The sequence below is a fragment of the Peromyscus maniculatus genome, chromosome 1 (genome assembly GCF_049852395.1).
Source record: "Peromyscus maniculatus bairdii isolate BWxNUB_F1_BW_parent chromosome 1, HU_Pman_BW_mat_3.1, whole genome shotgun sequence".
Lineage (NCBI taxonomy): Eukaryota > Metazoa > Chordata > Mammalia > Rodentia > Cricetidae > Peromyscus > Peromyscus maniculatus.
In genome coordinates, this window is record NC_134852.1 from 69,619,884 (window position 1) to 69,645,640 (window position 25,757).

The following is a 25,757-nucleotide window of genomic DNA, read 5'->3' on the forward strand; positions in this document are numbered from 1 at the left end:
CTTGCTTGCCAGCACGCCCCATATATTCGCTTTTCCCCATGCCCCTGATGGCTAGCAGAGTGGGGGAAAGATCAAGCCCATGGCAAGAGAGTCTGGCTACTGCTGGAGGGGGGCAGGAGCAGCAGAGTGGTTCTCAGGCCTGTGTCTGACTCCCAGAGGACTTGTGTGAGCCAAGGTGCCAGACCTCAGTTTCGATGGAGCGGCGGTCCTGAGTTTTCACTCATTTTGTTCAGCTTTTCCAAGGAATGTTTGACTGGAAATCATCATCGATCCAAGCACGCTGGAGTGCCCTGGCAGAGGGATTTTCAGGGCACTCAGGACAGGGTGGGTGTTGGGGAGTGCGAGAAATACCAAGACATGCCCCGTCTTTGTGCAGGTGGCAACGGGACTCTGCATAGAAATGGGAAGCAACTGGAGGACCTAAGTCTGCTCCAGGTGCGGACAGGCCCGGGATGCAGGGATGGTAAGTCCTCGCAGCACCACCAAGACCCCAGGATCCTGAGCACCTGGGACAAGACATGGGAGGCTCACCTTGGGCCTCAGGCCTTCTCTTGCAGGTCACCAACACCAAGCAACTTCACTTGAGGCTCACTGTTTCAGGTGCCATGAGTCCTGGGCAAAGGAAGCTGGGCCATTCTCTCCGCACTATGGCCTTGCAGGCCACGCAATGCCACACTGTGAAGACATCAAAGCACATGCCAACATTACAGTGGGAAGCGGGCAACTGGCTCTGGGATGGATGGGTGGGCCTGGCTTGTCTCAATGGGCAGATCAGATCACATCTGCCCTCTCACCACTCCTGCTCTGCCCTCACCCTCCAGCATGCCATGCCACATCGGTGCCAGGTTTCCACCAGGGTCTCAGAGCTTGTCCTTGCCCTGGTTCCCTCCCTCCCTCCGTGCCCTTTCAGATCTTCTTGGACCCTCTCTGCAATCAAACCACCAGTGTTGGCCTGACCTACACATCAAGGAGCTTCAATGCAGGCAAGCAGACTCTTCCCGAAAAAAGAAAAAAAAACCCAGGGCCATCTCTGAGCACCTCAATCCTCTAACACTGTGCACTGGGGTCATTAAACAGGGCAAGCTCTACTTGCTGTCTCAAGCTCAAGCTGCTGAGGACGCAGCTCTGGCCATGCTCACTAGCAACCCAAGCCTCCCGCCTCCCATCAAATCATCTCTGACAACCAGGTGGGAAATGCTACCTCGGAATTCTGCATCCTTCTCCTGCTAGAAATGCTAGATCCCGAGGTCAAACCGCCTAAAGTCTCCTCTGAGGACTTCACCACAGGCAATGGCAGGCACTCTGGCTCAACCAGATCTCCTCTCTCACTCTCTCTCTGCCCCCTTCTGTCTCTTTTTTTGTCTCTTTCTCTTTCTCCTGATTTCCTCTCTGTCTCTGCCCCTGTCTCTGGATTGATGCCACCCTCTGTCAGTCTGTCTTCATGGGACAGACCGTGTTCAAGAGCGCTGCCATTTTTGACTGCAAGCAAGAACACTGCATCAACACACTGTACCTTATGTGGGACGCCAAGGGCTAGCCAGAGAGCATGGCACCTCCCAAGACAAGTTGCAACACACAAGGTCTCCAGTGACCAGAAATGCATGCACCCTTGCAAGCCAAGTCGCTTGGGCACCCTCCACTGCCCATGAGCAGAGCTCTCAAGACAGTCTTGATCTACAGCCTGGGCCCCACAGTGCAATTCCTACGAGGAAGGGATCCCTAGCCGGCCTCCAAACAGGCCTTCCTGGAAGTATCACACCCTGCTGAAGACCACTCCGCAAAATAGGTGTCTTTCCTAGCTTTGAGATAGGCTTGAGCCAAGACGGGTGCTCCACTACCATGGGTGGAAGAAAAGCACTCTCACACCTGTCTCCTCCACCAGGAGGCCAGCAGTCTGACCTTAGCGCTCCCCGGTCAACCTAGTCCACCAAAGGCCTCCAGCGTGCAGATTTCTACACAGGTCAGCACGCCTGTTTCAGGTGGGTGTCCCAAGCTAGCATATTTCTAGAGTGCCTACAAGTGAGCCCAAGGTCCAGGGTCCCATGTCTAGCTGTCAGTCTGGCTTGGGAGAGTGGGGATGGCTGCTTGCTTGCCAGCACGCCCCATATATTCGCTTTTCCCCATGCCCCTGATGGCTAGCAGAGTGGGGGAAAGATCAAGCCCATGGCAAGAGAGTCTGGCTACTGCTGGAGGGGGGCAGGAGCAGCGGAGTGGTTCTCAGGCCTGTGTCTGACTCCCAGAGGACTTGTGTGAGCCAAGGTGCCAGACCTCAGTTTCGATGGAGCGGCGGTCCTGAGTTTTCACTCATTTTGTTCAGCTTTTCCAAGGAATGTTTGACTGGAAATCATCATCGATCCAAGCACGCTGGAGTGCCCTGGCAGAGGGATTTTCAGGGCACTCAGGACAGGGTGGGTGTTGGGGAGTGCGAGAAATACCAAGACATGCCCCGTCTTTGTGCAGGTGGCAACGGGACTCTGCATAGAAATGGGAAGCAACTGGAGGACCTAAGTCTGCTCCAGGTGCGGACAGGCCCGGGATGCAGGGATGGTAAGTCCTCGCAGCACCACCAAGACCCCAGGATCCTGAGCACCTGGGACAAGACATGGGAGGCTCACCTTGGGCCTCAGGCCTTCTCTTGCAGGTCACCAACACCAAGCAACTTCACTTGAGGCTCACTGTTTCAGGTGCCATGAGTCCTGGGCAAAGGAAGCTGGGCCATTCTCTCCGCACTATGGCCTTGCAGGCCACGCAATGCCACACTGTGAAGACATCAAAGCACATGCCAACATTACAGTGGGAAGCGGGCAACTGGCTCTGGGATGGATGGGTGGGCCTGGCTTGTCTCAATGGGCAGATCAGATCACATCTGCCCTCTCACCACTCCTGCTCTGCCCTCACCCTCCAGCATGCCATGCCACATCGGTGCCAGGTTTCCACCAGGGTCTCAGAGCTTGTCCTTGCCCTGGTTCCCTCCCTCCCTCCGTGCCCTTTCAGATCTTCTTGGACCCTCTCTGCAATCAAACCACCAGTGTTGGCCTGACCTACACATCAAGGAGCTTCAATGCAGGCAAGCAGACTCTTCCCGAAAAAAGAAAAAAAAACCCAGGGCCATCTCTGAGCACCTCAATCCTCTAACACTGTGCACTGGGGTCATTAAACAGGGCAAGCTCTACTTGCTGTCTCAAGCTCAAGCTGCTGAGGACGCAGCTCTGGCCATGCTCACTAGCAACCCAAGCCTCCCGCCTCCCATCAAATCATCTCTGACAACCAGGTGGGAAACGCTACCTCGGAATTCTGCATCCTTCTCCTGCTAGAAATGCTAGATCCCGAGGTCAAACCGCCTAAAGTCTCCTCTGAGGACTTCACCACAGGCAATGGCAGGCACTCTTGCTCAACCAGATCTCCTCTCTCACTCTCTCTCTGCCCCCTTCTCTCTCTTTTTTTGTGTCTTTCTCTTTCTCCTGATTTCTCTCTCTGTCTCTGCCCCTGTCTCTGGATTGATGCCACCCTCTGTCAGTCTGTCTTCATGGGACAGACCGTGTTCAAGAGCGCTGCCATTTTTGACTGCAAGCGAGAACACTGCATCAACACACTGTACCTTATGTGCGACGCCAAGGGCTAGCCAGAGAGCATGGCACCTCCCAAGACAAGTTGCAACACACAAGGTCTCCAGTGACCAGAAATGCATGCACTCTTGCAAGCCAAGTCTCTTGGGCACCCTCCACTGCCCATGAGCAGAGCTCTCAAGGTAGTCTTGATCTACAGCCTGGGCCCCAGAGTGCAATTCCTACGAGGAAGGGATCCCTAGCCGGCCTCCAAACTGGCCTTCCTGGAAGTATCACACCCTGCTGAAGACCACTCCGCAAAATAGGTGTCTTTCCTAGCTTTGAGATAGGCTTGAGCCAAGACGGGTGCTCCACTACCATGGGTGGAAGAAAAGCACTCTCACACCTGTCTCCTCCACCAGGAGGCCAGCAGTCTGACCTTAGCGCTCCCCGGTCAACCTAGTCCACCAAAGGCCTCCAGCGTGCAGATTTCTACACAGGTCAGCACGCCTGTTTCAGGTGGGTGTCAAAAGCTAGCATATTTCTAGAGTGCCTACAAGAGAGCCCAAGGTCCAGGATCCCATGTCTAGCTGTCAGTCTGGCTTGGGAGAGTGGGGATGGCTGCTTGCTTGCCAGCACGCCCCAAATATTCTCTTTTCCCCATGCCCCTGATGGCTAGCAGAGTGGGGGAAAGATCAAGCCCATGGCAAGAGAGTCTGACTACTGCTGGAGGGGGGCAGGAGCAGCGGAGTATTTCTCAGGCCTGTGTCTGACTCCCAGAGGACTTGGGGGAGCCAAGGTGCCGGACCTCAGTTTCGATGAGAGCGGCGGTACTGAGTTTTCACTCATTTTGTTCAGCTTTTCCAAGGAATGTTTGACTGGAAATCATCATCGATCCAAGCACGCTGGAGTGCCCTGGCACAGGGATTTTCAGGGCACTCAGGACAGGGTGGGTGTTGGGGAGTGCGAGAAATACCAAGACATGCCCAGTCTTCGTGCAGGTGGCAACGGGACTCTGCATAGAAATGGGAAGCAACTGGAGGACCTAAGTCTGCTCCAGGTTCGGACAGGCCCGGGATGCAGGGATGGTAAGTCCTCGCAGCACCACCAAGACCCCAGGATACTGAGCACCTGGGACAATGCATGGGAGGCTTACCTTGGGCCTCAGGCCTTCTCCTGCAGTTCACCAACACCAAGCAACTTCACTCCAGGCTCACTGTTTCAGGTGCCATGAGTCTTGGGCAAAGGAAACTGGGCCATTCTCTCCGGACTATGGCCTTGCAGGCCACGCAATGCCACACTGTGAAGACATCAAAGCACATGCCAACATTACAGTGGGAAGCGGGCAACTGGCTCTGGGATGGATGGGTGGGCCTGGCTCATCTCAATGGGCAGATCAGATCACATCTGCCCTCTCACCACTCCTGCTCTGCCCTCACCCTCCAGCATGGCATGCCACATCGGTGCCAGGTTTCCACCAGGGTCTCAGAGCTTGTCCTTGCCCTGGTTCCCTCCCTCCCTCCGTGCCCTTTCAGATCTCCTTGGACCCTCTCTGCAATCAAACCACCAGTGTCGGCCTGACCTACACATCAAGGAGCTGCAATGCAGGCAAGCAGACTCTTTCCGAAAAAAGAAAATAAAAAAAACCCAGGGCAATCTCTGAGCACCTCAATCCCCTAACACTGTGCACTGGGGTCATTAAACAGGGCAAGCTCTACTTGCTGTCTCAAGCTCAAGCTGTGAGGACTCAGTTCTGGCCATGCTCACTAGCCAACCCAAGCCTCCCGCCTCCCATCAAATCATCTCTGACAACCAGGTGGGCAAAGCGACCCCCGGAATTCTGCATCCTTCTCCTGCTAGAAATGCTGAGATCCCGAGGTCAAACCTCCTAAAGTCTCCTCTGAGGACTTCACCACAGGCAATGGCAGGCACTCTGGCTCAACCAGATCTCCTCTCTCACTCTCTCTCGCCTACTTCTGTCTCTTTTTTTGTCTCTTTCTCTTTCTCCTGATTTCTCTCTCTGTCTCTGCCCCTGTCTCTGGATTGATGCCACCCTCTGTCAGTCTGTCTTCATGGGACAGACCGTGTTCAAGAGCGCTGCCATTTTTGACTGCAAGCGAGAACACTGCATCAACACACTTTAACTTATGAGGGGGGCCAAGGGCTAGCCAGAGAGCATGGCACCTCCCAAGACAAGTTGCAACACACAAGGTCTCCAGTGACCAGAAATGCATGCACCCTTGCAAGCCAAGTCGCTTGGGCACCCTCCACTGCCCATGAGCAGAGCTCTCAAGACAGTCTTGATCTACAGCCTGGGCCCCACAGTGCAATTCCTACGAGGAAGGGATCCCTAGCCGGCCTCCAAACAGGCCTTCCTGGAAGAATCACACCCTGCTGAAGACCACTCCGCAAAATAGGTGTCTTTCCTAGCTTTGAGATAGGCTTGAGCCAAGACGGGTGCTCCACTACCATGGGTGGAAGAAAAGCACTCTCACACCTGTCTCCTCCACCAGGAGGCCAGCAGTCTGACCTTAGCGCTCCCTGGTCAACCTAATAAACCAAAGGCCTCCAGCGTGCAGATTTCTACACAGGTCAGCACGCCTGTTTCAGGTGGGTGTCCCAAGCTAGCATATTTCTAGAGTGCCTACAAGAGAGCCCAAGGTCCAGGGTCCCATGTCTAGCTATCACTCTGGTTTGGGAGAGTGGGGATGGCTGCTTGCTTGCCAGCACGCCCCAAATATTCTCTTTTCCCCATGCCCCTGATGGCTAGCAGAGTGGGGGAAAGATCAAGCCCATGGCAAGAGAGTCTGGCTACTGCTGGAGGGGGGCAGGAGCAGCGGAGTGGTTCTCAGGCCTGTGTCTGACTCCCAGAGGACTTGGGTGAGCCAAGGTGCCGGACCTCAGTTTCGATGAGAGCGGCGGTACTGAGTTTTCACTCATTTTGTTCAGCTTTTCCAAGGAATGTTTGACTGGAAATCATCATCGATCCAAGCACGCTGGAGTGCCCTGGCACAGGGATTTTCAGGGCACTCAGGACAGGGTGGGTGTTGGGGAGTGCGAGAAATACCAAGACATGCCCCGTCTTTGTGCAGGTGGCAACGGGACTCTGCATAGAAATGGGAAGCAACTGGAGGACCTAAGTCTGTTCCAGGTGCGGACAGGCCCGGGATGCAGGGATGGTAAGTCCTCGCAGCACCACCAAGACCCCAGGATCCTGAACACCTGGGACAAGGCATGGGAGGCTTACCTTGGGCCTCAGGCCTTCTCCTGCAGGTCACCAACACCAAGCAACTTCACTCGAGGCTCACAGTTTCAGGTGCCATGAGTCCTGGGCAAAGGAAGCTGGGCCATTCTCTCTGCACTATGGCCTTGCAGGCCACGCAATGCCACACTGTGAAGACATCAAAGCACATGCCAACATTACAGTGGGAAGCGGGCAACTGGCTCTGGGATGGATGGGTGGGCCTGGCTCGTCTCAATGGGCAGATCAGATCACATCTGCCCTCTCACCACTCCTGTTCTGCCCTCACCCTCCAGCATGCCATGCCACATCTGTGCCAGGTTTCCACCAGGGTCTCAGAGCTTGTCCTTGCCCTGGTTCCCGCCCTCCCTCCGTGCCCTTTCAGATCTCCTTGGACCCTCTCTGAAATCAAATCACCAGTGTTGGCCTGACCTACACATCAAGGAGCTTCAATGCAGGCAAGCAGACTCTTCCCGAAAAAAGAAAAAAAAAAAAAACCCAAGGGCCATCTCTGAGCACCTCAATCCTCTAACACTCTGCACTGGGGTCATTAAACAGGGCAAGCTCTACTTGCTGTCTCAAGCTCAAGCTGCTGAGGACGCAGCTCTGGCCATGCTCACTAGCCAACCCAAGCCTCCCGCCTCCCATCAAATCATCTCTGACAACCAGGTGGGAAACGCTACCCAGGAATTCTGCATCCTTCTCCTGCTAGAAATGCTAGATCCCGAGGTCAAACCGCCTAAAGTCTCCTCTGAGGACTTCACCACAGGCAATGGCAGGCACTCTGGTTCAACCAGATCTCCTCTCTCACTCTCTCTCTGCCCCCTTCTGTCTCTTTTTTTTGTCTCTTTCTCTTTCTCCTGATTTCCTCTCTGTCTCTGCCCCTGTCTCTGGATTGATGCCACCCTCTGTCAGTCTGTCTTCATGGGACAGACCGTGTTCAAGAGCGCTGCCATTTTTGACTGCAAGCAAGAACACTGCATCAACACACTGTACCTTATGTGGGACGCCAAGGGCTAGCCAGAGAGCATGGCACCTCCCAAGACAAGTTGCAACACACAAGGTCTCCAGTGACCAGAAATGCATGCACCCTTGCAAGCCAAGTCGCTTGGGCACCCTCCACTGCCCATGAGCAGAGCTCTCAAGACAGTCTTGATCTACAGCCTGGGCCCCACAGTGCAATTCCTACGAGGAAGGGATCCCTAGCCGGCCTCCAAACAGGCCTTCCTGGAAGTATCACACCCTGCTGAAGACCACTCCGCAAAATAGGTGTCTTTCCTAGCTTTGAGATAGGCTTGAGCCAAGACGGGTGCTCCACTACCATGGGTGGAAGAAAAGCACTCTCACACCTGTCTCCTCCACCAGGAGGCCAGCAGTCTGACCTTAGCGCTCCCCGGTCAACCTAGTCCACCAAAGGCCTCCAGCGTGCAGATTTCTACACAGGTCAGCACGCCTGTTTCAGGTGGGTGTCCCAAGCTAGCATATTTCTAGAGTGCCTACAAGTGAGCCCAAGGTCCAGGGTCCCATGTCTAGCTGTCAGTCTGGCTTGGGAGAGTGGGGATGGCTGCTTGCTTGCCAGCACGCCCCATATATTCGCTTTTCCCCATGCCCCTGATGGCTAGCAGAGTGGGGGAAAGATCAAGCCCATGGCAAGAGAGTCTGGCTACTGCTGGAGGGGGGCAGGAGCAGCGGAGTGGTTCTCAGGCCTGTGTCTGACTCCCAGAGGACTTGTGTGAGCCAAGGTGCCAGACCTCAGTTTCGATGGAGCGGCGGTCCTGAGTTTTCACTCATTTTGTTCAGCTTTTCCAAGGAATGTTTGACTGGAAATCATCATCGATCCAAGCACGCTGGAGTGCCCTGGCAGAGGGATTTTCAGGGCACTCAGGACAGGGTGGGTGTTGGGGAGTGCGAGAAATACCAAGACATGCCCCGTCTTTGTGCAGGTGGCAACGGGACTCTGCATAGAAATGGGAAGCAACTGGAGGACCTAAGTCTGCTCCAGGTGCGGACAGGCCCGGGATGCAGGGATGGTAAGTCCTCGCAGCACCACCAAGACCCCAGGATCCTGAGCACCTGGGACAAGACATGGGAGGCTCACCTTGGGCCTCAGGCCTTCTCTTGCAGGTCACCAACACCAAGCAACTTCACTTGAGGCTCACTGTTTCAGGTGCCATGAGTCCTGGGCAAAGGAAGCTGGGCCATTCTCTCCGCACTATGGCCTTGCAGGCCACGCAATGCCACACTGTGAAGACATCAAAGCACATGCCAACATTACAGTGGGAAGCGGGCAACTGGCTCTGGGATGGATGGGTGGGCCTGGCTTGTCTCAATGGGCAGATCAGATCACATCTGCCCTCTCACCACTCCTGCTCTGCCCTCACCCTCCAGCATGCCATGCCACATCGGTGCCAGGTTTCCACCAGGGTCTCAGAGCTTGTCCTTGCCCTGGTTCCCTCCCTCCCTCCGTGCCCTTTCAGATCTTCTTGGACCCTCTCTGCAATCAAACCACCAGTGTTGGCCTGACCTACACATCAAGGAGCTTCAATGCAGGCAAGCAGACTCTTCCCGAAAAAAGAAAAAAAAACCCAGGGCCATCTCTGAGCACCTCAATCCTCTAACACTGTGCACTGGGGTCATTAAACAGGGCAAGCTCTACTTGCTGTCTCAAGCTCAAGCTGCTGAGGACGCAGCTCTGGCCATGCTCACTAGCAACCCAAGCCTCCCGCCTCCCATCAAATCATCTCTGACAACCAGGTGGGAAATGCTACCTCGGAATTCTGCATCCTTCTCCTGCTAGAAATGCTAGATCCCGAGGTCAAACCGCCTAAAGTCTCCTCTGAGGACTTCACCACAGGCAATGGCAGGCACTCTGGCTCAACCAGATCTCCTCTCTCACTCTCTCTCTGCCCCCTTCTGTCTCTTTTTTTGTCTCTTTCTCTTTCTCCTGATTTCCTCTCTGTCTCTGCCCCTGTCTCTGGATTGATGCCACCCTCTGTCAGTCTGTCTTCATGGGACAGACCGTGTTCAAGAGCGCTGCCATTTTTGACTGCAAGCAAGAACACTGCATCAACACACTGTACCTTATGTGGGACGCCAAGGGCTAGCCAGAGAGCATGGCACCTCCCAAGACAAGTTGCAACACACAAGGTCTCCAGTGACCAGAAATGCATGCACCCTTGCAAGCCAAGTCGCTTGGGCACCCTCCACTGCCCATGAGCAGAGCTCTCAAGACAGTCTTGATCTACAGCCTGGGCCCCACAGTGCAATTCCTACGAGGAAGGGATCCCTAGCCGGCCTCCAAACAGGCCTTCCTGGAAGTATCACACCCTGCTGAAGACCACTCCGCAAAATAGGTGTCTTTCCTAGCTTTGAGATAGGCTTGAGCCAAGACGGGTGCTCCACTACCATGGGTGGAAGAAAAGCACTCTCACACCTGTCTCCTCCACCAGGAGGCCAGCAGTCTGACCTTAGCGCTCCCCGGTCAACCTAGTCCACCAAAGGCCTCCAGCGTGCAGATTTCTACACAGGTCAGCACGCCTGTTTCAGGTGGGTGTCCCAAGCTAGCATATTTCTAGAGTGCCTACAAGTGAGCCCAAGGTCCAGGGTCCCATGTCTAGCTGTCAGTCTGGCTTGGGAGAGTGGGGATGGCTGCTTGCTTGCCAGCACGCCCCATATATTCGCTTTTCCCCATGCCCCTGATGGCTAGCAGAGTGGGGGAAAGATCAAGCCCATGGCAAGAGAGTCTGGCTACTGCTGGAGGGGGGCAGGAGCAGCGGAGTGGTTCTCAGGCCTGTGTCTGACTCCCAGAGGACTTGTGTGAGCCAAGGTGCCAGACCTCAGTTTCGATGGAGCGGCGGTCCTGAGTTTTCACTCATTTTGTTCAGCTTTTCCAAGGAATGTTTGACTGGAAATCATCATCGATCCAAGCACGCTGGAGTGCCCTGGCAGAGGGATTTTCAGGGCACTCAGGACAGGGTGGGTGTTGGGGAGTGCGAGAAATACCAAGACATGCCCCGTCTTTGTGCAGGTGGCAACGGGACTCTGCATAGAAATGGGAAGCAACTGGAGGACCTAAGTCTGCTCCAGGTGCGGACAGGCCCGGGATGCAGGGATGGTAAGTCCTCGCAGCACCACCAAGACCCCAGGATCCTGAGCACCTGGGACAAGACATGGGAGGCTCACCTTGGGCCTCAGGCCTTCTCTTGCAGGTCACCAACACCAAGCAACTTCACTTGAGGCTCACTGTTTCAGGTGCCATGAGTCCTGGGCAAAGGAAGCTGGGCCATTCTCTCCGCACTATGGCCTTGCAGGCCACGCAATGCCACACTGTGAAGACATCAAAGCACATGCCAACATTACAGTGGGAAGCGGGCAACTGGCTCTGGGATGGATGGGTGGGCCTGGCTTGTCTCAATGGGCAGATCAGATCACATCTGCCCTCTCACCACTCCTGCTCTGCCCTCACCCTCCAGCATGCCATGCCACATCGGTGCCAGGTTTCCACCAGGGTCTCAGAGCTTGTCCTTGCCCTGGTTCCCTCCCTCCCTCCGTGCCCTTTCAGATCTTCTTGGACCCTCTCTGCAATCAAACCACCAGTGTTGGCCTGACCTACACATCAAGGAGCTTCAATGCAGGCAAGCAGACTCTTCCCGAAAAAAGAAAAAAAAACCCAGGGCCATCTCTGAGCACCTCAATCCTCTAACACTGTGCACTGGGGTCATTAAACAGGGCAAGCTCTACTTGCTGTCTCAAGCTCAAGCTGCTGAGGACGCAGCTCTGGCCATGCTCACTAGCAACCCAAGCCTCCCGCCTCCCATCAAATCATCTCTGACAACCAGGTGGGAAACGCTACCTCGGAATTCTGCATCCTTCTCCTGCTAGAAATGCTAGATCCCGAGGTCAAACCGCCTAAAGTCTCCTCTGAGGACTTCACCACAGGCAATGGCAGGCACTCTTGCTCAACCAGATCTCCTCTCTCACTCTCTCTCTGCCCCCTTCTCTCTCTTTTTTTGTGTCTTTCTCTTTCTCCTGATTTCTCTCTCTGTCTCTGCCCCTGTCTCTGGATTGATGCCACCCTCTGTCAGTCTGTCTTCATGGGACAGACCGTGTTCAAGAGCGCTGCCATTTTTGACTGCAAGCGAGAACACTGCATCAACACACTGTACCTTATGTGCGACGCCAAGGGCTAGCCAGAGAGCATGGCACCTCCCAAGACAAGTTGCAACACACAAGGTCTCCAGTGACCAGAAATGCATGCACTCTTGCAAGCCAAGTCTCTTGGGCACCCTCCACTGCCCATGAGCAGAGCTCTCAAGGTAGTCTTGATCTACAGCCTGGGCCCCAGAGTGCAATTCCTACGAGGAAGGGATCCCTAGCCGGCCTCCAAACTGGCCTTCCTGGAAGTATCACACCCTGCTGAAGACCACTCCGCAAAATAGGTGTCTTTCCTAGCTTTGAGATAGGCTTGAGCCAAGACGGGTGCTCCACTACCATGGGTGGAAGAAAAGCACTCTCACACCTGTCTCCTCCACCAGGAGGCCAGCAGTCTGACCTTAGCGCTCCCCGGTCAACCTAGTCCACCAAAGGCCTCCAGCGTGCAGATTTCTACACAGGTCAGCACGCCTGTTTCAGGTGGGTGTCAAAAGCTAGCATATTTCTAGAGTGCCTACAAGAGAGCCCAAGGTCCAGGATCCCATGTCTAGCTGTCAGTCTGGCTTGGGAGAGTGGGGATGGCTGCTTGCTTGCCAGCACGCCCCAAATATTCTCTTTTCCCCATGCCCCTGATGGCTAGCAGAGTGGGGGAAAGATCAAGCCCATGGCAAGAGAGTCTGACTACTGCTGGAGGGGGGCAGGAGCAGCGGAGTATTTCTCAGGCCTGTGTCTGACTCCCAGAGGACTTGGGGGAGCCAAGGTGCCGGACCTCAGTTTCGATGAGAGCGGCGGTACTGAGTTTTCACTCATTTTGTTCAGCTTTTCCAAGGAATGTTTGACTGGAAATCATCATCGATCCAAGCACGCTGGAGTGCCCTGGCACAGGGATTTTCAGGGCACTCAGGACAGGGTGGGTGTTGGGGAGTGCGAGAAATACCAAGACATGCCCAGTCTTCGTGCAGGTGGCAACGGGACTCTGCATAGAAATGGGAAGCAACTGGAGGACCTAAGTCTGCTCCAGGTTCGGACAGGCCCGGGATGCAGGGATGGTAAGTCCTCGCAGCACCACCAAGACCCCAGGATACTGAGCACCTGGGACAATGCATGGGAGGCTTACCTTGGGCCTCAGGCCTTCTCCTGCAGTTCACCAACACCAAGCAACTTCACTCCAGGCTCACTGTTTCAGGTGCCATGAGTCCTGGGCAAAGGAAGCTGGGCCATTCTCTCCGGACTATGGCCTTGCAGGCCACGCAATGCCACACTGTGAAGACATCAAAGCACATGCCAACATTACAGTGGGAAGCGGGCAACTGGCTCTGGGATGGATGGGTGGGCCTGGCTCGTCTCAATGGGCAGATCAGATCACATCTGCCCTCTCACCACTCCTGTTCTGCCCTCACCCTCCAGCATGCCATGCCACATCTGTGCCAGGTTTCCACCAGGGTCTCAGAGCTTGTCCTTGCCCTGGTTCCCGCCCTCCCTCCGTGCCCTTTCAGATCTCCTTGGACCCTCTCTGAAATCAAATCACCAGTGTTGGCCTGACCTACACATCAAGGAGCTTCAATGCAGGCAAGCAGACTCTTCCCGAAAAAAGAAAAAAAAAAAACCCAAGGGCCATCTCTGAGCACCTCAATCCTCTAACACTCTGCACTGGGGTCATTAAACAGGGCAAGCTCTACTTGCTGTCTCAAGCTCAAGCTGCTGAGGACGCAGCTCTGGCCATGCTCACTAGCCAACCCAAGCCTCCCGCCTCCCATCAAATCATCTCTGACAACCAGGTGGGAAACGCTACCCAGGAATTCTGCATCCTTCTCCTGCTAGAAATGCTAGATCCCGAGGTCAAACCGCCTAAAGTCTCCTCTGAGGACTTCACCACAGGCAATGGCAGGCACTCTGGTTCAACCAGATCTCCTCTCTCACTCTCTCTCTGCCCCCTTCTGTCTCTTTTTTTTGTCTCTTTCTCTTTCTCCTGATTTCCTCTCTGTCTCTGCCCCTGTCTCTGGATTGATGCCACCCTCTGTCAGTCTGTCTTCATGGGACAGACCGTGTTCAAGAGCGCTGCCATTTTTGACTGCAAGCAAGAACACTGCATCAACACACTGTACCTTATGTGGGACGCCAAGGGCTAGCCAGAGAGCATGGCACCTCCCAAGACAAGTTGCAACACACAAGGTCTCCAGTGACCAGAAATGCATGCACCCTTGCAAGCCAAGTCGCTTGGGCACCCTCCACTGCCCATGAGCAGAGCTCTCAAGACAGTCTTGATCTACAGCCTGGGCCCCACAGTGCAATTCCTACGAGGAAGGGATCCCTAGCCGGCCTCCAAACAGGCCTTCCTGGAAGTATCACACCCTGCTGAAGACCACTCCGCAAAATAGGTGTCTTTCCTAGCTTTGAGATAGGCTTGAGCCAAGACGGGTGCTCCACTACCATGGGTGGAAGAAAAGCACTCTCACACCTGTCTCCTCCACCAGGAGGCCAGCAGTCTGACCTTAGCGCTCCCCGGTCAACCTAGTCCACCAAAGGCCTCCAGCGTGCAGATTTCTACACAGGTCAGCACGCCTGTTTCAGGTGGGTGTCCCAAGCTAGCATATTTCTAGAGTGCCTACAAGTGAGCCCAAGGTCCAGGGTCCCATGTCTAGCTGTCAGTCTGGCTTGGGAGAGTGGGGATGGCTGCTTGCTTGCCAGCACGCCCCATATATTCGCTTTTCCCCATGCCCCTGATGGCTAGCAGAGTGGGGGAAAGATCAAGCCCATGGCAAGAGAGTCTGGCTACTGCTGGAGGGGGGCAGGAGCAGCGGAGTGGTTCTCAGGCCTGTGTCTGACTCCCAGAGGACTTGTGTGAGCCAAGGTGCCAGACCTCAGTTTCGATGGAGCGGCGGTCCTGAGTTTTCACTCATTTTGTTCAGCTTTTCCAAGGAATGTTTGACTGGAAATCATCATCGATCCAAGCAGGCTGGAGTGCCCTGGCAGAGGGATTTTCAGGGCACTCAGGACAGGGTGGGTGTTGGGGAGTGCGAGAAATACCAAGACATGCCCCGTCTTTGTGCAGGTGGCAACGGGACTCTGCATAGAAATGGGAAGCAACTGGAGGACCTAAGTCTGCTCCAGGTGCGGACAGGCCCGGGATGCAGGGATGGTAAGTCCTCGCAGCACCACCAAGACCCCAGGATCCTGAGCACCTGGGACAAGACATGGGAGGCTCACCTTGGGCCTCAGGCCTTCTCTTGCAGGTCACCAACACCAAGCAACTTCACTTGAGGCTCACTGTTTCAGGTGCCATGAGTCCTGGGCAAAGGAAGCTGGGCCATTCTCTCCGCACTATGGCCTTGCAGGCCACGCAATGCCACACTGTGAAGACATCAAAGCACATGCCAACATTACAGTGGGAAGCGGGCAACTGGCTCTGGGATGGATGGGTGGGCCTGGCTTGTCTCAATGGGCAGATCAGATCACATCTGCCCTCTCACCACTCCTGCTCTGCCCTCACCCTCCAGCATGCCATGCCACATCGGTGCCAGGTTTCCACCAGGGTCTCAGAGCTTGTCCTTGCCCTGGTTCCCTCCCTCCCTCCGTGCCCTTTCAGATCTTCTTGGACCCTCTCTGCAATCAAACCACCAGTGTTGGCCTGACCTACACATCAAGGAGCTTCAATGCAGGCAAGCAGACTCTTCCCGAAAAAAGAAAAAAAAACCCAGGGCCATCTCTGAGCACCTCAATCCTCTAACACTGTGCACTGGGGTCATTAAACAGGGCAAGCTCTACTTGCTGTCTCAAGCTCAAGCTGCTGAGGACGCAGCTCTGGCCATGCTCACTAGCAACCCAAGCCTCCCGCCTCCCATCAAATCATCTCTGACAACCAGGTGGGAAACGCTACCTCGGAATTCTGCATCCTTCTCCTGCTAGAAATGCTAGATCCCGAGGTCAAACCGCCTAAAGTCTCCTCTGAGGACTTCACCACAGGCAATGGCAGGCACTCTTGCTCAACCAGATCTCCTCTCTCACTCTCTCTCTGCCCCCTTCTCTCTCTTTGTGTCTTTCTCTTTCTCCTGATTTCTCTCTCTGTCTCTGCCCCTGTCTCTGGATTGATGCCACCCTCTGTCAGTCTGTCTTCATGGGACAGACCGTGTTCAAGAGCGCTGCCATTTTTGACTGCAAGCGAGAACACTGCATCAACACACTGTACCTTATGTGCGACGCCAAGGGCTAGCCAGAGAGCATGGCACCTCCCAAGACAAGTTGCAACACACAAGGTCTCCAGTGACCAGAAATGCATGCACTCTTGCAAACCAAGTCTCTTGGGCACCCTCCACTGCCCATGAGCAGAGCTCTCAAGGTAGTCTTGATCTACAGCCTGGGCCCCAGAGTGCAATTCCTACGAGGAAGGGATCCCTAGCCGGCCTCCAAACTGGCCTTCCTGGAAGTATCACACCCTGCTGAAGACCACTCCGCAAAATAGGTGTCTTTCCTAGCTTTGAGATAGGCTTGAGCCAAGACGGGTGCTCCACTACCATGGGTGGAAGAAAAGCACTCTCACACCTGTCTCCTCCACCAGGAGGCCAGCAGTCTGACCTTAGCGCTCCCCGGTCAACCTAGTCCACCAAAGGCCTCCAGCGTGCAGATTTCTACACAGGTCAGCACGCCTGTTTCAGGTGGGTGTCCCAAGCTAGCATATTTCTAGAGTGCCTACAAGAGAGCCCAAGGTCCAGGATCCCATGTCTAGCTGTCAGTCTGGCTTGGGAGAGTGGGGATGGCTGCTTGCTTGCCAGCACGCCCCAAATATTCTCTTTTCCCCATGCCCCTGATGGCTAGCAGAGTGGGGGAAAGATCAAGCCCATGGCAAGAGAGTCTGGCTACTGCTGGAGGGGGGCAGGAGCAGCGGAGTATTTCTCAGGCCTGTGTCTGACTCCCAGAGGACTTGGGGGAGCCAAGGTGCCGGACCTCAGTTTCGATGAGAGCGGCGGTACTGAGTTTTCACTCATTTTGTTCAGCTTTTCCAAGGAATGTTTGACTGGAAATCATCATCGATCCAAGCACGCTGGAGTGCCCTGGCACAGGGATTTTCAGGGCACTCAGGACAGGGTGGGTGTTGGGGAGTGCGAGAAATACCAAGACATGCCCAGGCTTCGTGCAGGTGGCAACGGGACTCTGCATAGAAATGGGAAGCAACTGGAGGACCTAAGTCTGCTCCAGGTGCGGACAGGCCCGGGATGCAGGGATGGTAAGTCCTCGCAGCACCACCAAGACCCCAGGATACTGAGCACCTGGGACAATGCATGGGAGGCTTACCTTGGGCCTCAGGCCTTCTCCTGCAGTTCACCAACACCAAGCAACTTCACTCCAGGCTCACTGTTTCAGGTGCCATGAGTCCTGGGCAAAGGAAGCTGGGCCATTCTCTCCGCACTATGGCCTTGCAGGCCACGCAATGCCACACTGTGAAGACATCAAAGCACATGCCAACATTACAGTGGGAAGCGGGCAACTGGCTCTGGGATGGATGGGTGGGCCTGGCTCATCTCAATGGGCAGATCAGATCACATCTGCCCTCTCACCACTCCTGCTCTGCCCTCACCCTCCAGCATACCATGCCACATCGGTGCCAGGTTTCCACCAGGGTCTCAGAGCTTGTCCTTGCCCTGGTTCCCTCCCTCCCTCCGTGCCCTTTCAGATCTCCTTGGACCCTCTCTGCAATCAAACCACCAGTGTCGGCCTGACCTACACATCAAGGAGCTGCAATGCAGGCAAGCAGACTCTTTCCGAAAAAAGAAAATAAAAAAAACCCAGGGCAATCTCTGAGCACCTCAATCCCCTAACACTGTGCACTGGGGTCATTAAACAGGGCAAGCTCTACTTGCTGTCTCAAGCTCAAGCTCTGAGGACGCAGTTCTGGCCATGCTCACTAGCCAACCCAAGCCTCCCGCCTCCCATCAAATCATCTCTGACAACCAGGTGGGCAAAGCGACCCCCGGAATTCTGCATCCTTCTCCTGCTAGAAATGCTGAGATCCCGAGGTCAAACCTCCTAAAGTCTCCTCTGAGGACTTCACCACAGGCAATGGCAGGCACTCTGGCTCAACCAGATCTCCTCTCTCACTCTCTCTCGCCTACTTCTGTCTCTTTTTTTGTCTCTTTCTCTTTCTCCTGATTTCTCTCTCTGTCTCTGCCCCTGTCTCTGGATTGATGCCACCCTCTGTCAGTCTGTCTTCATGGGACAGACCGTGTTCAAGAGCGCTGCCATTTTTGACTGCAAGCGAGAACACTGCATCAACACACTGTACCTTATGTGGGACGCCAAGGGCTAGCCAGAGAGCATGGCACCTCCCAGGACAAGTTGCAACACACAAGGTCTCCAGTGACCAGAAATGCATGCACCCTTGCAAGCCAAGTCGCTTGGGCACCCTCCACTGCCCATGAGCAGAGCTCTCAAGGCAGTCTTGATCTATAGCCTGGGCCCCACAGTGCAATTCCTACGAGGAAGGGATCCCTAGCCGGCCTCCAAACAGGCCTTCCTGAAAGAATCACACCCTGCTGAAGACCACTCCGCAAAATAGGTGTCTTTCCTAGCTTTGAGATAGGCTTGAGCCAAGACGGGTGCTCCACTACCATGGGTGGAAGAAAAGCACTCTCACACCTGTCTCCTCCACCAGGAGGCCAGCAGTCTGACCTTAGCGCTCCCCGGTCAACCTAGTAAACCAAAGGCCTCCAGCGTGCAGATTTCTACACAGGTCAGCACGCCTGTTTCAGGTGGGTGTCCCAAGCTAGCATATTTCTAGAGTGCCTACAAGAGAGCCCAAGGTCCAGGGTCCCATGTCTAGCTATCACTCTGGCTTGGGAGAGTGGGGATGGCTGCTTGCTTGCCAGCACGCCCCAAATATTCTCTTTTCCCCATGCCCCTGATGGCTAGCAGAGTGGGGGAAAGATCAAGCCCATGGCAAGAGAGTGTGGCTACTGCTGGAGGGGGGCAGGAGCAGCGGAGTGGTTCTCAGGCCTGTGTCTGACTCCCAGAGGACTTGGGTGAGCCAAGGTGCCGGACCTCAGTTTCGATGAGAGCGGCGGTACTGAGTTTTCACTCATTTTGTTCAGCTTTTCCAAGGAATGTTTGACTGGAAATCATCATCGATCCAAGCACGCTGGAGTGCCCTGGCACAGGGATTTTCAGGGCACTCAGGACAGGGTGGGTGTTGGGGAGTGTGAGAAATACCAAGACATGCCCCGTCTTTGTGCAGGTGGCAACGGGTCTCTGCATAGAAATGGGAAGCAACTTGAGGACCTAAGTCTGCTCCAGGTGTGGACAGGCCCGGGATGCAGGGATGGTAAGTCCTCGCAGCACCACCAAGACCCCAGGATCCGGAGCACCTGGGACAAGGCATGGGAGGCTTACCTTGGGCCTCAGGCCTTCTCCTGCAGGTCACCAACACCAAGCAACTTCACTTGAGGCTCACTGTTTCAGGTGCCATGAGTCCTGGGCAAAGGAAGCTGGGCCATTCTCTCCGCAATATGGCCTTGCAGGCCACGCAATGCCACACTGTGAAGACATCAAAGCACATGCCAACATTACAGTGGGAAGCGGGCAACTGGCTCTGGGATGGATGGGTGGGCCTGGCTTGTCTCAATGGGCAGATCAGATCACATCTGCCCTCTCACCACTCCTGCTCTGCCCTCACCCTCCAGCATGCCATGCCACATCGGTGCCAGGTTTCCACCAGGGTCTCAGAGCTTGTCCTTGCCCTGGTTCCCTCCCTCCCTCCGTGCCCTTTCAGATCTTCTTGGACCCTCTCTGCAATCAAACCACCAGTGTTGGCCTGACCTACACATCAAGGAGCTTCAATGCAGGCAAGCAGACTCTTCCCGAAAAAAGAAAAAAAAACCCAGGGCCATCTCTGAGCACCTCAATCCTCTAACACTGTGCACTGGGGTCATTAAACAGGGCAAGCTCTACTTGCTGTCTCAAGCTCAAGCTGCTGAGGACGCAGCTCTGGCCATGCTCACTAGCAACCCAAGCCTCCCGCCTCCCATCAAATCATCTCTGACAACCAGGTGGGAAACGCTACCTCGGAATTCTGCATCCTTCTCCTGCTAGAAATGCTAGATCCCGAGGTCAAACCGCCTAAAGTCTCCTCTGAGGACTTCACCACAGGAAATGGCAGGCACTCTGGCTCAAACAGATCTCCTCTCTCACTCTCTCTCTGCCCCCTTCTCTCTCTTTTTTTGTGTCTTTCTCTTTCTCCTGATTTCTCTCTCTGTCTCTGCCCCTGTCTCTGGATTGATGCCACCCTCTGTCTGTCTGTCTTCATGGGACAGACCGTGTTCAAGAGCACTGCCATTTTTGACTGCAAGCGAGAACACTGCATCAACACACTGTACCTTATGTGGGACGCCAAGGGCTAGCCAGAGAGCATGGCACCTCCCAAGACAAGTTGCAACACACAAGGTCTCCAGTGACCAGAAATGCATGCACCCTTGCAAGCCAAGTCTCTTGGGCACCCTCCACTGCCCATGAGCAGAGCTCTCAAGGTAGTCTTGATCTACAGCCTGGGCCCCAGAGTGCAATTCCTACGAGGAAGGGATCCCTAGCCGGCCTCCAAACTGGCCTTCCTGGAAGTATCACACCCTGCTGAAGACCACTCCGCAAAATAGGTGTCTTTCCTAGTTTGAGATAGGCTTGAGCCAAGACGGGTGCTCCACTACCATGGGTGGAAGAAAAGCACTCTCACACCTGTCTCCTCCACCAGGAGGCCAGCAGTCTGACCTTAGCGCTCCCCGGTCAACCTAGTCCACCAAAGGCCTCCAGCGTGCAGATTTCTACACAGGTCAGCACGCCTGTTTCAGGTGGGTGTCCCAAGCTAGCATATTTCTAGAGTGCCTACAAGAGAGCCCAAGGTCCAGGGTCCCATGTCTAGCTGTCACTCTGGCTTGGGAGAGTGGGGATGGCTGCTTGCTTGCCAGCACGCCCCAAATATTCTCTTTTCCCCATGCCCCTGATGGCTAGCAGAGTGGGGGAAAGATCAAGCCCATGGCAAGAGAGTCTGGCTACTGCTGGGGGGGGGCAGGAGCAGCGGAGTGGTTCTCAGGCCTGTGTCTGACTCCCAGAGGACTTGGGGGAGCCAAGGTGCCGGACCTCAGTTTCGATGAGAGCGGCGGTACTGAGTTTTCACTCATTTTGTTCAGCTTTTCCAAGGAATGTTTGACTGGAAATCATCATCGATCCAAGCACGCTGGAGTGCCCTGGCACAGGGATTTTCAGGGCACTCAGGACAGGGTGGGTGTTGGGGAGTGCGAGAAATACCAAGACATGCCCAGTCTTTGTGCAGGTGGCAACGGGACTCTGCATAGAAATGGGAAGCAACTGGAGGACCTAAGTCTGCTCCAGGTGCGGACAGGCCCGGGATGCAGGGATGGTAAGTCCTCGCAGCACCACCAAGACCCCAGGATACTGAGAACCTGGGACAATGCATGGGAGGCTTACCTTGGGCCTCAGGCCTTCTCCTGCAGGTCACCAACACCAAGCAACTTCACTCCAGGCTCACTGTTTCAGGTGCCATGAGTCCTGGGCAAAGGAAGCTGGGCCATTCTCTCCGCACTATGGCCTTGCAGGCCACACAATGCCACACTGTGAAGACATCAAAGCACATGCCAACATTACAGTGGGAAGCGGGCAACTGGCTCTGGGATGGATGGGTGGGCCTGGCTCATCTCAATGGGCAGATCAGATCACATCTGCCCTCTCACCACTCCTGCTCTGCCCTCACCCTCCAGCATGCCATGCCACATCAGTGCCAGGTTTCCACCAGGGTCTCAGAGCTTGTCCTTGCCCTGGTTCCCTCCATCCCTCCGTGCCCTTTCAGATCTCCTTGGACCCTCTCTGCAATCAAACCACCAGTGTCGGCCTGACCTACACATCAAGGAGCTGCAATGCAGGCAAGCAGACTCTTTCCGAAAAAAGAAAATAAAGAAAACCCAGGGCAATCTCTGAGCACCTCAATCCCCTAACACTGTGCACTGGGGTCATTAAACAGGGCAAGCTCTACTTGCTGTCTCAAGCTCAAGCTGTGAGGACGCAGTTCTGGCCATGCTCACTAGCCAACCCAAGCCTCCCGCCTCCCATCAAATCATCTCTGACAACCAGGTGGGCAAAGCGACCCCCGGAATTCTGCATCCTTCTCCTGCTAGAAATGCTGAGATCCCGAGGTCAAACCTCCTAAAGTCTCCTCTGAGGACTTCACCACAGGCAATGGCAGGCACTCTGGCTCAACCAGATCTCCTCTCTCACTCTCTCTCGCCTACTTCTGTCTCTTTTTTTGTCTCTTTCTCTTTCTCCTGATTTCTCTCTCTGTCTCTGCCCCTGTCTCTGGATTGATGCCACCCTCTGTCAGTCTGTCTTCATGGGACAGACCGTGTTCAAGAGCGCTGCCATTTTTGACTGCAAGCGAGAACACTGCATCAACACACTTTAACTTATGAGGGGGGCCAAGGGCTAGACAGAGAGCATGGCACCTCCCAAGACAAGTTGCAACACACAAGGTCTCCAGTGACCCGAAATGCATGCACCCTTGCAAGCCAAGTCGCTTGGGCACCCTCCACTGCCCATGAGCAGAGCTCTCAAGGCAGTCTTGATCTATAGCCTGGGCCCCAGAGTGCAATTCCTACGAGGAAGGGATCCCTAGCCGGCCTCCAAACAGGCCTTCCTGGAAGAATCACACCCTGCTGAAGACCACTCCGCAAAATAGGTGTCTTTCCTAGCTTTGAGATAGGCTTGAGCCAAGACGGGTGCTCCACTACCATGGGTGGAAGAAAAGCACTCTCACACCTGTCTCCTCCACCAGGAGGCCAGCAGTCTGACCTTAGCGCTCCCCGGTCAACCTAGTAAACCAAAGGCCTCCAGCGTGCAGATTTCTACACAGGTCAGCACGCCTGTTTCAGGTGGGTGTCCCAAGCTAGCATATTTCTAGAGTGCCTACAAGAGAGCCCAAGGTCCAGGGTCCCATGTCTAGCTGTCACTCTGGCTTGGGAGAGTGGGGATGGCTGCTTGCTTGCCAGCACGCCCCAAATATTCTCTTTTCCCCATGCCCCTGATGGCTAGCAGAGTGGGGGAAAGATCAAGCCCATGGCAAGAGAGTCGGGCTACTGCTGGAGGGGGGCAGGAGCAGCGGAGTGGTTCTCAGGCCTGTGTCTGACTCCCAGAGGACTTGGGTGAGCCAAGGTGCCGGACCTCAGTTTCGATGAGAGCGGCGGTCCTGAGTTTTCACTCATTTTGTTCAGCTTTTCCAAGGAATGTTTGACTGGAAATCATCATCGATCCAAGCACGCTGGAGTGCCCTGGCACAGGGATTTTCAGGGCACTCAGGACAGGGTGGGTGTTGGGGAGTGCGAGAAATACCAAGACATGCCCCGTCTTTGTGCAGGTGGCAACGGGTCTCTGCATAGAAATGGGAAGCAACTTGAGGACCTAAGTCTGCTCCAGGTGCGGACAGGCCCGGGATGCAGGGATGGTAAGTCCTCGCAGCACCACCAAGACCCCAGGATCCTGAGCACCTGGGACAAGGCATGGGAGGCTTACCTTGGGCCTCAGGCCTTCTCCTGCAGTTCACCAACACCAAGCAACTTCACTCGAGGCTCACTGTTTCAGGTTTCATGAGTCCTGGGCAAAGGAAGCTGGGCCATTCTCTCCGCACTATGGCCTTGCAGGCCACGCAATGCCACACTGTGAAGACATCAAAGCACATGCCAACATTACAGTGGGAAGCGGGCAACTGGCTCTGGGATGGATGGGTGGGCCTGGCTCATCTCAATGGGCAGATCAGATCACATCTGCCCTCTCACCACTCCTGCTCTGCCCTCACCCTCCAGCATGCCATGCCACATCGGTGCCAGGTTTCCACCAGGGTCTCAGAGCTTGTCCTTGCCCTGGTTCCCTCCCTCCCTCCGTGCCCTTTCAGATCTCCTTGGACCCTCTCTGCAATCAAACCACCAGTGTCGGCCTGACCTACACATCAAGGAGCTGCAATGCAGGCAAGCAGACTCTTTCCGAAAAAAGAAAATAAAAAAAACCCAGGGCAATCTCTGAGCACCTCAATCCCCTAACACTGTGCACTGGGGTCATTAAACAGGGCAAGCTCTACTTGCTGTCTCAAGCTCAAGCTGTGAGGACGCAGTTCTGGCCATGCTCACTAGCCAACCCAAGCCTCCCGCCTCCCATCAAATCATCTCTGACAACCAGGTGGGCAAAGCGACCCCCGGAATTCTGCATCCTTCTCCTGCTAGAAATGCTGAGATCCCGAGGTCAAACCTCCTAAAGTCTCCTCTGAGGACTTCACCACAGGCAATGGCAGGCACTCTGGCTCAACCAGATCTCCTCTCTCACTCTCTCTCGCCTACTTCTGTCTCTTTTTTTGTCTCTTTCTCTTTCTCCTGATTTCTCTCTCTGTCTCTGCCCCTGTCTCTGGATTGATGCCACCCTCTGTCAGTCTGTCTTCATGGGACAGACCGTGTTCAAGAGCGCTGCCATTTTTGACTGCAAGCGAGAACACTGCATCAACACACTTTAACTTATGAGGGGTCCAAGGGCTAGCCAGAGAGCATGGCACCTCCCAAGACAAGTTGCAACACAAAAGGTCTCCAGTGACCAGAAATGCATGCACCCTTGCAAGCCAAGTCGCTTGGGCACCCTCCACTGCCCATAAGCAGAGCTCTCAAGGCAGTCTTGATCTATAGCCTGGGCCCCAGAGTGCAATTCCTACGAGGAAGGGATCCCTAGCCGGCCTCCAAACAGGCCTTCCTGGAAGAATCACACCCTGCTGAAGACCACTCCGCAAAATAGGTGTCTTTCCTAGCTTTGAGATAGGCTTGAGCCAAGACGGGTGCTCCACTACCTTGGGTGGAAGAAAAGCACTCTCACACCTGTCTCCTCCACCAGGAGGCCAGCAGTCTGACCTTAGCGCTCCCCGGTCAACCTAGTCCACCAAAGGCCTCCAGCGTGAAGATTTCTACACAGGTCAGCACGCCTGTTTCAGGTGGGTGTCCCAAGCTAGCATATTTCTAGAGTGCCTACAAGAGAGCCCAAGGTCCAGGGTCCCATGTGTAGCTGTCAGTCTGGCTTGGGAGAGTGGGGATGGCTGCTTGCTTGCCAGCATGCCCCAGATATTCTCTTTTCCCCATGCCCCTGATGGCTAGCAGAGTGGGGGAAAGATCAAGCCCATGGCAAGAGAGTCTGGCTACTGCTGGAGGGGGGCAGGAGCAATGGAGTGGTTCTCAGGCCTGTGTCTGACTCCCAGAGGACTTGGGTGAGCCAAGGTGCCGGACCTCAGTTTTGATGAGAGCGGCGGTACTGAGTTTTCACTCATTTTGTTCAGCTTTTCCAAGGAATGTTTGACTGGAAATCATCATCGATCCAAGCACGCTGGAGTGCCCTGGCACAGGGATTTTCAGGGCACTCAGGACAGGGTGGGTGTTGGGGAGTGTGAGAAATACCAAGACATGCCCCGTCTTTGTGCAGGTGGCAACGGGTCTCTGCATGGAAATGGGAAGCAACTTGAGGACCTAAGTCTGCTCTAGGTTCGGACAGGCCCGGGAAGCAGGGATGGTAAGTCCTCGCAGCACCACCAAGACCCCAGGATCCTGAGCACCTGGGACAAGGCATGGGAGGCTTACCTTGGGCCTCAGGCCTTCTCCTGCAGGTCACCAACACCAAGCAACTTCACTCGAGGCTCACTGTTTCAGGTGCCATGAGTCCTGGGCAAAGGAAGCTGGGCCATTCTCTCTGCACTATGGCCTTGCAGGCCACGCAATGCCACACTGTGAAGACATCAAAGCACATGCCAACAT

The 25,757-nt window shown here is 54.9% G+C and overlaps 3 long non-coding RNA genes and 13 other non-coding genes across 16 annotated transcripts in view; all 16 read right to left on the bottom strand.

The window, feature by feature from the left end:
• The window catches only part of LOC121826162 (uncharacterized), a 64,482-nt gene extending 63,807 nt beyond the window's left edge, over positions 1-675 (bottom strand). Inside the window, exon 1 of the long non-coding RNA XR_013042026.1 lies at positions 532-675. This is a non-coding gene — a long non-coding RNA (uncharacterized LOC121826162). The remainder of the gene's footprint in view (positions 1-531) is intronic.
• LOC143271587 (small nucleolar RNA SNORD116) lies at positions 181-273 on the bottom strand. Its single transcript, XR_013048808.1, has one exon. It is a non-coding gene; the product is annotated as a small nucleolar RNA SNORD116 (small nucleolar RNA).
• A 1,589-nt stretch (positions 676-2,264) lies between the features above and the next one.
• Positions 2,265-2,357, bottom strand: LOC143271588 (small nucleolar RNA SNORD116). The gene has a single exon (XR_013048809.1). It is a non-coding gene; the product is annotated as a small nucleolar RNA SNORD116 (small nucleolar RNA).
• Positions 2,358-2,615: 258 nt separating this feature from the next.
• Positions 2,616-8,975, bottom strand: LOC143267104 (uncharacterized). The gene is made up of 4 exons (XR_013042028.1): positions 8,885-8,975; positions 6,793-6,936; positions 4,702-4,845; positions 2,616-2,759 (listed from the first exon to the last, which is right to left on the bottom strand). It is a non-coding gene; the product is annotated as an uncharacterized LOC143267104 (long non-coding RNA).
• Positions 4,350-4,443, bottom strand: LOC143271398 (small nucleolar RNA SNORD116). The gene has a single exon (XR_013048618.1). It is a non-coding gene; the product is annotated as a small nucleolar RNA SNORD116 (small nucleolar RNA).
• Positions 6,441-6,534, bottom strand: LOC143271399 (small nucleolar RNA SNORD116). The gene has a single exon (XR_013048619.1). It is a non-coding gene; the product is annotated as a small nucleolar RNA SNORD116 (small nucleolar RNA).
• On the bottom strand, positions 8,534-8,626 carry LOC143271589 (small nucleolar RNA SNORD116). Its single transcript, XR_013048810.1, has one exon. It is a non-coding gene; the product is annotated as a small nucleolar RNA SNORD116 (small nucleolar RNA).
• Positions 8,976-10,617: 1,642 nt separating the features above from the next.
• On the bottom strand, positions 10,618-10,710 carry LOC143271590 (small nucleolar RNA SNORD116). Its single transcript, XR_013048811.1, has one exon. It is a non-coding gene; the product is annotated as a small nucleolar RNA SNORD116 (small nucleolar RNA).
• A 1,992-nt stretch (positions 10,711-12,702) lies between these two features.
• LOC143271400 (small nucleolar RNA SNORD116) lies at positions 12,703-12,796 on the bottom strand. Its single transcript, XR_013048620.1, has one exon. It is a non-coding gene; the product is annotated as a small nucleolar RNA SNORD116 (small nucleolar RNA).
• A 1,997-nt stretch (positions 12,797-14,793) lies between these two features.
• LOC143271591 (small nucleolar RNA SNORD116) lies at positions 14,794-14,886 on the bottom strand. Its single transcript, XR_013048812.1, has one exon. It is a non-coding gene; the product is annotated as a small nucleolar RNA SNORD116 (small nucleolar RNA).
• Positions 14,887-16,874: 1,988 nt separating this feature from the next.
• LOC143271401 (small nucleolar RNA SNORD116) lies at positions 16,875-16,968 on the bottom strand. Its single transcript, XR_013048621.1, has one exon. It is a non-coding gene; the product is annotated as a small nucleolar RNA SNORD116 (small nucleolar RNA).
• Positions 16,969-18,965: 1,997 nt separating this feature from the next.
• On the bottom strand, positions 18,966-19,059 carry LOC143271402 (small nucleolar RNA SNORD116). Its single transcript, XR_013048622.1, has one exon. It is a non-coding gene; the product is annotated as a small nucleolar RNA SNORD116 (small nucleolar RNA).
• A 258-nt stretch (positions 19,060-19,317) lies between these two features.
• LOC143267105 (uncharacterized) lies at positions 19,318-23,637 on the bottom strand. The gene is made up of 3 exons (XR_013042029.1): positions 23,494-23,637; positions 21,403-21,546; positions 19,318-19,461 (listed from the first exon to the last, which is right to left on the bottom strand). It is a non-coding gene; the product is annotated as an uncharacterized LOC143267105 (long non-coding RNA).
• On the bottom strand, positions 21,051-21,144 carry LOC143271403 (small nucleolar RNA SNORD116). The gene has a single exon (XR_013048623.1). It is a non-coding gene; the product is annotated as a small nucleolar RNA SNORD116 (small nucleolar RNA).
• LOC143271534 (small nucleolar RNA SNORD116) lies at positions 23,142-23,235 on the bottom strand. The gene has a single exon (XR_013048755.1). It is a non-coding gene; the product is annotated as a small nucleolar RNA SNORD116 (small nucleolar RNA).
• Positions 23,638-25,231: 1,594 nt separating the features above from the next.
• On the bottom strand, positions 25,232-25,325 carry LOC143271519 (small nucleolar RNA SNORD116). Its single transcript, XR_013048741.1, has one exon. It is a non-coding gene; the product is annotated as a small nucleolar RNA SNORD116 (small nucleolar RNA).
• Between the last annotated feature and the right edge of the window lie 432 nt (positions 25,326-25,757).